Consider the following 9,719-nt stretch of genomic DNA (forward strand, 5'->3'; position numbering starts at 1 on the left):
GTACTCCAATGGCTCACAGAACTCAGAGACGCTTTACTTGTGTTTACTCATTTACCATAAAAGATATGACAAAAGACATAAATGAGCAGCCAGATGAAGAGGTGATAGGGTGGGGTACAGAAGGGTCCTGGGCTCTGGAGCTTCTGTCCCTTGTGGAGTTGGGCTGTGCCACCCTCCTGGCAGGGAGCTGTGGTCACCAAACTGGGAGTTCTGACACTGTAGTTTAGGGATGTTTATGAAGGCTTCATCATGTAGGCATGATTGATTATTAACTCAATCTGTAGCACCTCCCTCCTCCCTGGAGGATGGGGATGGGGCTAAAATTTCCAAGCTTCTAATCAAAACTCAGTCTTTCTGGTGCCAGTCCCCACCCGAAGCTACCCAGGAGCCCACCAGCCATCGCCTCATTAGAACAAAAGATGCTCCTAGCCTCCGGGAAATCCCAAGGGACTTACGAGCTCTGTGTCAGGAACTGCGGTCAGAGGCTAAATATTAGAACAAAAGATGCTCCTAACACCCCTATCACTCAGGAAATTACAAGAGTTTAGGAGCTCTGTGTCAGGAACTGGGGGCAGAGACCAAATACATACATTAAATTATGTCTCAATTTGGAAACAGAGAAAGGGAAAAGTTACCCATAATTCCACCCCTCCTATTGTATTCAACCATTGTTTAGTATTTAAGTGTTTCTTTTCAGTTTTTTCCTCTAGTGTGTGCATCTGTTTTCTTTTAAGCATAATTTTAAGTGTAATGTTGCTACATCTTTTTATTCTGTACATTTACTTAAGAAAATAAAACATTCACTACTTAGGAAATACCCAGTATGTGCCAGGCTCTGTACAGATTGTTTTCTCTTTCTCATTTAATCTTTAACACAATCCTGCTAAGTAGGCATTTTCCTGATATTAGAGATAAAGAAACCAAGGCTCAGGGAGTCTTGGCTGTGCTTCTAATAAACAGTAGAGCTACGACTGGACCCCGGTGTCTCTGCCTTGGAAATCTGTGCTCTATCCATTCTGGTATCCAGACTTCCCAAAGCATAAGTTTTTTCTTTTTTTCATAGTACCATCCTATTCCCATAACTCTGATTTTAAGTACAGACATATACTAATGAGAGACTGTTTCATAACTTACTCAACTGCTCCCCTATTGTAGAGCACATGTGCTGCTTTCTCTCTCTCTCTCTCTCACTAGATAAATAATGACATGATGAACGTCTTCATGGATTTTTTTAAACAAATTATTTTTCTAAAGGGTTGCCCTAATTTGCATGCCAGACTAAACCACAGTATCATAATTTTAAAAAATAGTTTGAGACTAGCCTGGGCAACATGGCGAGACCCCATCTTTACAAAAAATAAGAAAACTAGCTGAGTGTGGTGGTGCACACCTGTAGCCCAGCTACGTGGGAGGCTGAGGCGGGAGGATCGTTTGAGCCTAGGAATTTGGGGCTGCAGTGGGCTATGACTGTGTCACTGCACTCCAGCCTGGGTGACATGGAGACCCTGTCTCTAAAGCAAAACAAAACAAGATAAAACAAAACAGTTGACACTTTTAAAGGCAAAAAGTATCTTGACTTAATCAGCACATATTTGGCTACAGGTCTGGTTTCATTTAAGAAACATTTAAGGGGTGCCTGCTGTGTACCAGGAATGACGGCAAGAACGAAAGATACAAAAATATTTTTGTTGTACAACTCAGCCAGAAAGCCAAAACCAGTACATCTCAATCAATTCACCCCATGACTAAGCTGATTTGTTCAGGGGCTGTTCAGGAGGACCCCTCATTGAAAAAGGCTGAGGGGTGACATGGGTGCAAATGCCAAAACAAAGGCAGCTCAGGAAAAACGTGATGTGGAGCAGATGGGATCCATCAGCCACAAGTGTGACAGCTACTAAGTTACCGTCTCTTAGCTCCAAGACACAGTACCCCTCAGACGCTCTGACACACTCTGCCTGTGGTGCTGGAGCGGGACTCGATCTCGCACACTTCTGCCTTGCCCGCTGGCGCCCTGTTAGGACCTGCAGATGTGGGCGCCAGGGGGAGCCTGCAAGGCGTTTGCTTTCTGCTCGCTGTTCTTGTGAGCTTTGCCCCAGCAGCGTGTCTTCCCCCAGTGGCAGTTTTCCCAACACTTGGAGAATCAGCTTCCTCGTGCCCTCCCACTCAGAGCCGCCAGAGTCGCCAGCAGTGCCCCTGCCTCCGAGGTCGGGTCCCAGGCCCCGAGGAACGGGCTGCTGAGCACTAGCCAAGCTGCACCCCCTCCTTAGAAGTTTGAGTTTCAGGGAATCCTCTTCCAGGTGTCTAAGATTTAATAACCCCCAACCTCTTCCCTTCGTTCCTTCAGTGCTAGTTATGGCAGCTAGTTCGCCAGTCCTGTGATATCTCAGTGTTCTCTTTTCACCCTTTCACTTACCCAGCCAGCAGCTTTGGCGAATACTTATTTATTTATTTGTTTTAAGAGAGACGTTCCCCGTTTTATTACCAGTGACAATGGGTGTCACGCACACACGGACTCCTCCGCAGGGCAGGCTGAGCCCCGTCTGGTCCAGCTTGTCAGAGGGGAGTCCTGGGACCCGTCGCAGAACACCGCAGGCCAGTGTAGCGAGTAATTCTTTACATTACTTCTGTCTGCGCACGTGCCTGGTGTGGCAGTTGTCCCCGTATTGGAACCTGCCTGCTAAAAGGCAGGCCTTGAGCCCTTGCATTGCTGGGCCCCTTGCGGGACCCATGTGCTTTTATTTTATTTCACGGGGTACACAGAGGTGTGAGGAGCAGCGAGCTCCCTGGCCGGCGGGGCTGTGGCAGCTGCGTTGTTGGCAGAGAGAGAGCGGCCGCCCCAGAGCATTCTGGCTCTCTCTTGCCAGGTCTCGAACAGGAAGTGTCCAGCTGGGATGGGGACTCGCTGACTGGAGAAATCCCAGCCAGAATGTCGGGCAGCCGCGTGCTACGTTACGTCAAGGGCGTCTCCTGGAGATGGGAGTCCATTTAAAATAGTCTGTCTTGATAAACTCATGCAAGTATGTTGTCTGTTTTATGCATTAAATGGCCATGGAAAACTTTCATTTCGACCCTATTCAACAAACATTCGGGAGCACTTAAACAGGGTCAGTTGCTGCACTAGAGAGAGGGGACATGGAGCTGGAGTTACCAGTCCTTACCCCAGGCGACCCCACTGCCTACTTGGGAGAGACACCCAGGTAAAGAAATAAATGACGGCTTCTAGTTAAACATGGCAGATTCAACGCAAATATTTAACCCTGTTCCTTTCTGAAACCCACTAAAACTGCGGTGATGTTTGTTTATTTATTTATTTAGATACGAATACAGTCAGTTGTTTGTTTTGGGAATTCATTTCAACACAATTGATATATTATGGAATAATTTGAGCATAATGTGAACTTCATGTTTGCTTATGAACAATTTCGTAAATGAGAAACATTGGTGAATGCAGAAAACTACGCCCAGCATAACTCAGGCGATGGGAACACACTAAACACAGCCCCCACCCCCGGCGTCTACCGGCCACCTCAGCTCACTGCCCACACGCATCCTCCTCGGCTGTTGCCACCCTCCGTCAGATTTCAGGTAACCCTCCTGCCACCGCTCCTCAATAAGACGCACGCTGCACCTTTTCTGTTGGTGGCCCCTTCCACGAGTATTTCTTTTCAAGGTAAAATGCCGTGTTTATTGTAGTAGTTATGTATTTTTGACCTTTTATTATCGTAATACTGTGCTACTGTTTTTATTAGGTTCCTATCCTTTCTGTGTGTCACTGATGAAGCTTTTGAGTGTTGTGTCCCTCCTTAACTCCTGTGATCTTTATTGCATGATTTTGCATATCATGGTGCTTTTGAGGAATGCGTATGTTATGTTATAGCAGAACCGATTATACATGAATAGAGCATTTTCAACTATCAGCATGTGCCACTGACAAAGAAAACAGCAAAGGAGATGATTGCAGAACAATTTTGGAAACTAGAAAGTCAAACAAGTTGTACCTTAGACCAAGAAAGTTCTAACTTAAGACAGCTGTGAAGAAGAAGGGAGCTACGGAGAGAACGTCAGCATCTGCATGGGGTCTCCTAGCCTCCACTGCTGAATAATGAGCCACATATGTGTAGGGTGAAACCCCCCGAAGCCAGACAAAGGTTTATGACTGCGGATTTGTAAGCTGAACAACTTCCAGAGCTCAAACAGGGCTGGAAGATATTTCAAATTTCAACCAGTCAGAGAGGAGAACTGGGGCTTTTAGGAGAGAACCCAGAGGGGTCATACCTTAGTGGAAGACCTAAACTAGCCCGGAGTAAAGACTACTCTAAATTCATCCTAACAAAGCTTAATGTTCGAGGACTTATACTATCTAATTTCAACTCAATATAAAGCTATAGTAACCAAGACAGTATGGTACTGGCAAGAGGATAGGCACGTAGATCAATGAAGCAGAATAGAATCTAGAAGTAGGCCCACATATACGGCCAACTGGTATTTGACAAAAGTGAAAAAAACAATTTCATGGAGAAAGAATAGTCTTTTCAACAAATGGTCTGGAAAGAACTAGATATCCAGAAAAAAAAATTAATACATTACACAAAAATTAACTGAATATGAATCATAGATCTCAACATAAAAGCTAAAACTATAAAACTTCTAGAAGAAAATGAGAGGAAATCTTCACAGTCTTGGGGTAGAGAGAGATTTCATGGATAAGCACAAAAAGCATGGAATATAAAAGAAAAAAATTGATACATTAGACTTAATCAAAATGAACCTTTTGCTTTTTAAAAGATGCCATTAAGAAAATGAAAAGGCAAGCCATAGCCTGGGAGAAAATATTCATAACTCATATATCTGACAATGGACTTGAATGCAAAATGTGCAAAGAACACTTACAACTCAATAAGAAGACAAATAGCCCAGTTTGAAAATGGGCAAAATATTTGATCATATACATCACAAAATAAGACATATGAAAGGCAAGCAAGCACATAAAATATGTTTCATGTTATTAATCATTAGGGAAATAAAATTAGAACTACCATGAGCTATCAGTACACCCCCATTAGAAATATTGATAATATCAAATGCTGGTGCGTCTGTGGAGCAGCTCGAATGTTCATGTGGTGCTGGTAGGAAAGTGGTACAATCACTGGGGAAAACAGCACTGCAGTTTCTTATAAAGGTAGACACACACTCTAGGACCCAACAATTCTACATCTAGGTATCCATTTACTCAAGAGAAATGAAAATGTGTGTTTCTGAAAATACTTGCACAAGAGTGTTCACATCAGCTTTATTCATAATAACCAAAAATTGGAAATACCTTAAATGTCCATTAAAGGTGAATTTACAAACAAATCGTGGTATATCCATACTATAGAATTCTACTCAGCAATAACAAGAAATGAAAACTGGTACATGCAATAACATGGAAATTATGAGTGAAAAGATAAGAACAAGAGTGCCAAAGCTAGAAGAACTTGTATTTGAATAATATTTGTTTCAGAAGAAGAGAAAGGAAACAATGAAATAGAACCAGTAATAATAATAATAAAACAGTAGAAGAAAACTTCTCTGACCTAACGAAGGACTTGAGTATTAAGATCAAAAGGGTTCGGAGGGGGTGGGGGGTGCATGGGCAATATACATAACCTAAACTTTTGTACCCCCATAATAAGCTGAAATAAAAAAAATCACTATGTGTCACAATAATAAAAAAAAAAGGATCAAAAGGGTTCTTTGAATGCCTAACAATATTAATAAAAAGAAGACACATGCCTAATCATATGCTGGTGAAATTTCTGAACTTCAAAGAAAAAGTGAAAAACCTAAAAAATTCCAGATGTAAAAACAACCAACAACAAAACTGGTTACTTGAAAAGGAAAGAGAATCAGGGTGGCACTAAAGATATCTTCTGTAACTTGGAAAGCCCCAGGACCATGGAACAATACTCACAATTTCAGGGGGGAAAGTACTCAGATCCAAGAATCTTGGCCAAAATATTATTAAATGTGAGGGTAGAAGACAGACATTTTCAGATATACAAAGATATCCCTATGAACTATTTCTAAGGAAACTATTCAAGAAGGTAGTCTAGGCAAATGAAAATCAAATTTGAAAAACAAACAACCTGCCAAACAAAATAATCCAAAACTCATTATAGGGGAAGACAAATAACACAAGAAACAGTGGAAAGAAATAAATGTAGTAAAATTTATAGTAAGTAAATGGATGCTGATAAAATGATTTAAGCTATATTATAAACTAGAAAGAATTTTTGAAATAGAAGACAATGAAGAAAAACCCTTAGTAATAGGTTGAAAATAAAATTACAGATTATTTCAACCTAATTTAGGATTTGGGATAGGGGGGTTTATGGGGATGAGGATAGGGAACTAAAAATGCTATGGGTCTGGTCTAAGTTGAGGGGGGTCATATTACTGTATACTTTTGGTATGTTGATAGTGAAATATGGATTCAAATATAACCTGAAAAATGAAAGTAACTATTAGTAAACTTGAGATAGAGAGAAAAACTTCCAAATACCAAGGTACCAAGGAGGGGGAACATGAGTAGTTACCTATAGGATCAGGTAAGGGAGAGGGTTTAAGGGAGTAAAGGGAGAATTTTCATTTTCCCCCCTCTATGTTCTTTAATTTTTGAATTCTTAACAATGAGGCTGCATTGATTAATTGTTTTTATAAATAAAACAATGAAGTAAGAAACATTGAAAAGTTAGTGTTCGAAGATGCAAGGTGGAGCCATAAACAGTGTCTTTGGAGAAACTACTTTCCTCTCTTTCTTTCCTTCCCTGCATGCTTTTTCCTGCCCAGAAACAATGAATAATGACTGTCACTAGGGAAAAGGGCTTGAAAATGGTACGTAGATAACTCTGTGAGGCCCCAAAGTAAAAACTGGAGAATGTATGACAGAAATAAAGATGACTATCTGTGTACTTACAAGTTCTTATCTGTTGGAGAAAGGAGAAGTTCTGGCATGCCCCAGAAGGGATTCACTATTCTCATCTTTAGGAAATTAGACTCTGTGTTGGGATTTAGAAGGCACCAGGTTGGAAGCCACCAATGGGGTGGCATGGGAAGATCTTTGGCCCAGAAATTAAGGTACCTGAGTTTTAGTTGTGTCTCTTATTTTTGTGACCCATGTGTCCTTGTGCAATTCATTTAAACTCTGAGACTCATATTCTCACCCCAGAAATACTGCATTGCTGCACATAGTCAGCGTTCTCTAAATGTCTGTCGAATAAATAATGAATAAATGAATGAGCAGAGTGGTTTGCCTAAGGTCACCCTCAGTGTGAGCCATGCCTGAGCCCACAGGTGTCCTGATGCAGCCTGATGCTCTGTCCAGCTTAGCGCACAGTGAAGATGGGTCTCTCCCACCTCCCCCCACTCACTGACCTGCGTCAGCACTCTGCAAACCTCGAGGAGAATCTGCTCCTGGTTCTTCACAGAGCACAGTACCAGGGTGCAGACCCCCACATCCATAGCGCCATTGGCCACCTGGTGCATGTTCTCCCCAAAGTGCTCAAACTGCTTGAACTGCAGGTGCTCGAACTGCAGTTCTTGGCAATGCTCTTGATCAAGAGCTTCTCAAAGTTGGCCGTGGGATCAATACAGGTCACCCTGCACTCAGGTGGTGATGAACTTGAAGTTGACCCTGGTGCCACAGCCCACCTCCAGCAGGGAGAGCTTCCCAGAGGGGCCGGCAAACTCCTGCAGGTTGCTGAAGAGCTCCCTCTTCTTGCTTGCCATCTGTTCGTTGTACATCACAGCGAATGTCCGCAAGAAGTAGGGGAACCATTTTTTGCATATCCAGTTCCACAAGCCCAGAAAGTTCAGCAGGAACACAGGAGATGCCAGGATGCAGACGGCCAGAAGGAGAAGGTGAACGAGGACTGCCAGTACATGGGGAAGAGCACCCACGACCATGGAGATGGGGGGAGGGCAGAGGGTGGAGAGACTCTCAGAGCCTTAGAGTCCCTACCGCACGTACCACATAGTGCTCAAATGAGGGACAAATTGAGGGAGGTGGTTTCCTGAGTTCCAATCTTCTTGGGCTCTCACCAGAAAAGGGAAGATAGGAATGGCCATGAGCATGGTAGGTCTTCTGATGGTTGTCTGCCGTAACAACTGTGACAACAGAGACAGCTCCCATTTATTGAGTCTTCTTGATGTGTTCAGAGCTCTAAGTATGCTATATATCTATTTCTTCTTCAATAGTTAAACCCCATGAGATAGACACTATTGATCCCCATTTTATAGGTGATGAAACTGAGTCTCACAGAGGTCAGCTACAAAGTCACGTAGCTCGGAAGAGGTAGTCTGAGTCAAAGCAGAGCCCACACCTTCTACCACGGCATTGAATGGTTTTCCCCAAGACTGCTGATCTCGTTTATGGAGAGCAACTGTTATGTGGACTGAGATCAGAGACAGTACATGCATGGGATGACCAGGTGTAGAGAACTGGGGCAGAACAGACCCACTAAATGTCATTTACATCTCCCCTGGAAGCAGAAATCGCCATTCTCTTAGAGTCTGTGGAACTTTCTCTGAACTCCTCTGCCCACCTGTGAATATGTATGTCCTTGTCCACCCTCAGCTCCTTCCTCCTGCCATACACATCGCGGTGCTTCTCCTGGGCATAACCACTGGCCCCACCTGGACTCTTCAACCCACCCCCAACCTGGACCTTGCTCCATTAACTAGGTCCTCTCTCTGTCATATTTGGGATCTCTTAAATATGTTTCTGTCTCCTCCTCTGCCAGTCCACATCTCCTCCATCCTAAAGTCATCTTTTCCTTGACTTGCTTTCCATTCGAGCTAACTTCCCATCCCACTTTTCCTTCCTTCTAAACCTCATTAGAAATTGTCCTCCGCACTCACTGTTTCCATTTCCTCATCCCACTCAAGCCTCAGCCCTGAGGTCTAACTTCCTCCCCCACAGCGGAGGGGCGACTGATGGAATAAGACCTCAGAGGAGGTGGGGGAGGATGGTGTCTGGAGCACAGGTGGAGGAGAGTCTGTCCCTAGAGCTTGGGGGGAGGGACGAAGGGTGGGGAGGGGCGCAAGTGTGGGTGGGGGAAGAAAGGCAAAGGAGTTTTTACTAGATTTATTTCATTTTACTGGATTATTTGATTTTCTCGGTGAAGAGCGCATGATTCGTTGTTGGGGGCGGGGAGGGTAGAGGATGGTGGGTAGGAGGAGAGTGAAGCAGCTTTGCAGGAGCAACCAGGAGGCCTGGGAGAGGATGCTGAGCAAAGGCAGAGAGAGAAGTGCCCAGGAGCAAAGAGGAAGGGCTGAGCTGGGGACTGTGCTCTGTAGCTGTGACACCAGGTCTTGAGGATGTGGTTTTCTCCACTGGTGCTCTGCGGTTTAGAGTTGGAGGAGAAAAGCCCAGTGCTCGGGCTCAGGAGGGCTGGACATCCATCCGGGTGGAGACTGAGGGGCCAGGGGTCAGAGAGTGAGGGTAATGATCGGGGGTGTAGAAGGGACCCAGGATCCAGGGACCAGAGCCCCGGCGAGCACACAGGGAGAGGTGAGCAGGTGGCTGAGGGCCAGCGGGGTTCGGGGCGGGAGGGAGACGTGGTGTAGCCAGATGGCACGCACCCGTGGGGGTTCAGAATTACAGTGACTTGTGCAATCACTATATAAAGCTTAAAAAGGCAACCAGTATGTAAAGGATTCTATTCCTTTCAACAAAT

The 9,719-nt window shown here is 44.2% G+C and overlaps 1 pseudogene; it reads right to left on the reverse strand.

Annotated features, from left to right (window-relative positions):
* Positions 1-1,932: 1,932 nt before the first annotated feature.
* On the reverse strand, positions 1,933-7,947 carry LOC138397276 (thiol S-methyltransferase TMT1A-like; annotated as a pseudogene).
* Between the last annotated feature and the right edge of the window lie 1,772 nt (positions 7,948-9,719).

Source organism: Eulemur rufifrons, chromosome 16 (assembly GCF_041146395.1).
Source record: "Eulemur rufifrons isolate Redbay chromosome 16, OSU_ERuf_1, whole genome shotgun sequence".
Lineage (NCBI taxonomy): Eukaryota > Metazoa > Chordata > Mammalia > Primates > Lemuridae > Eulemur > Eulemur rufifrons.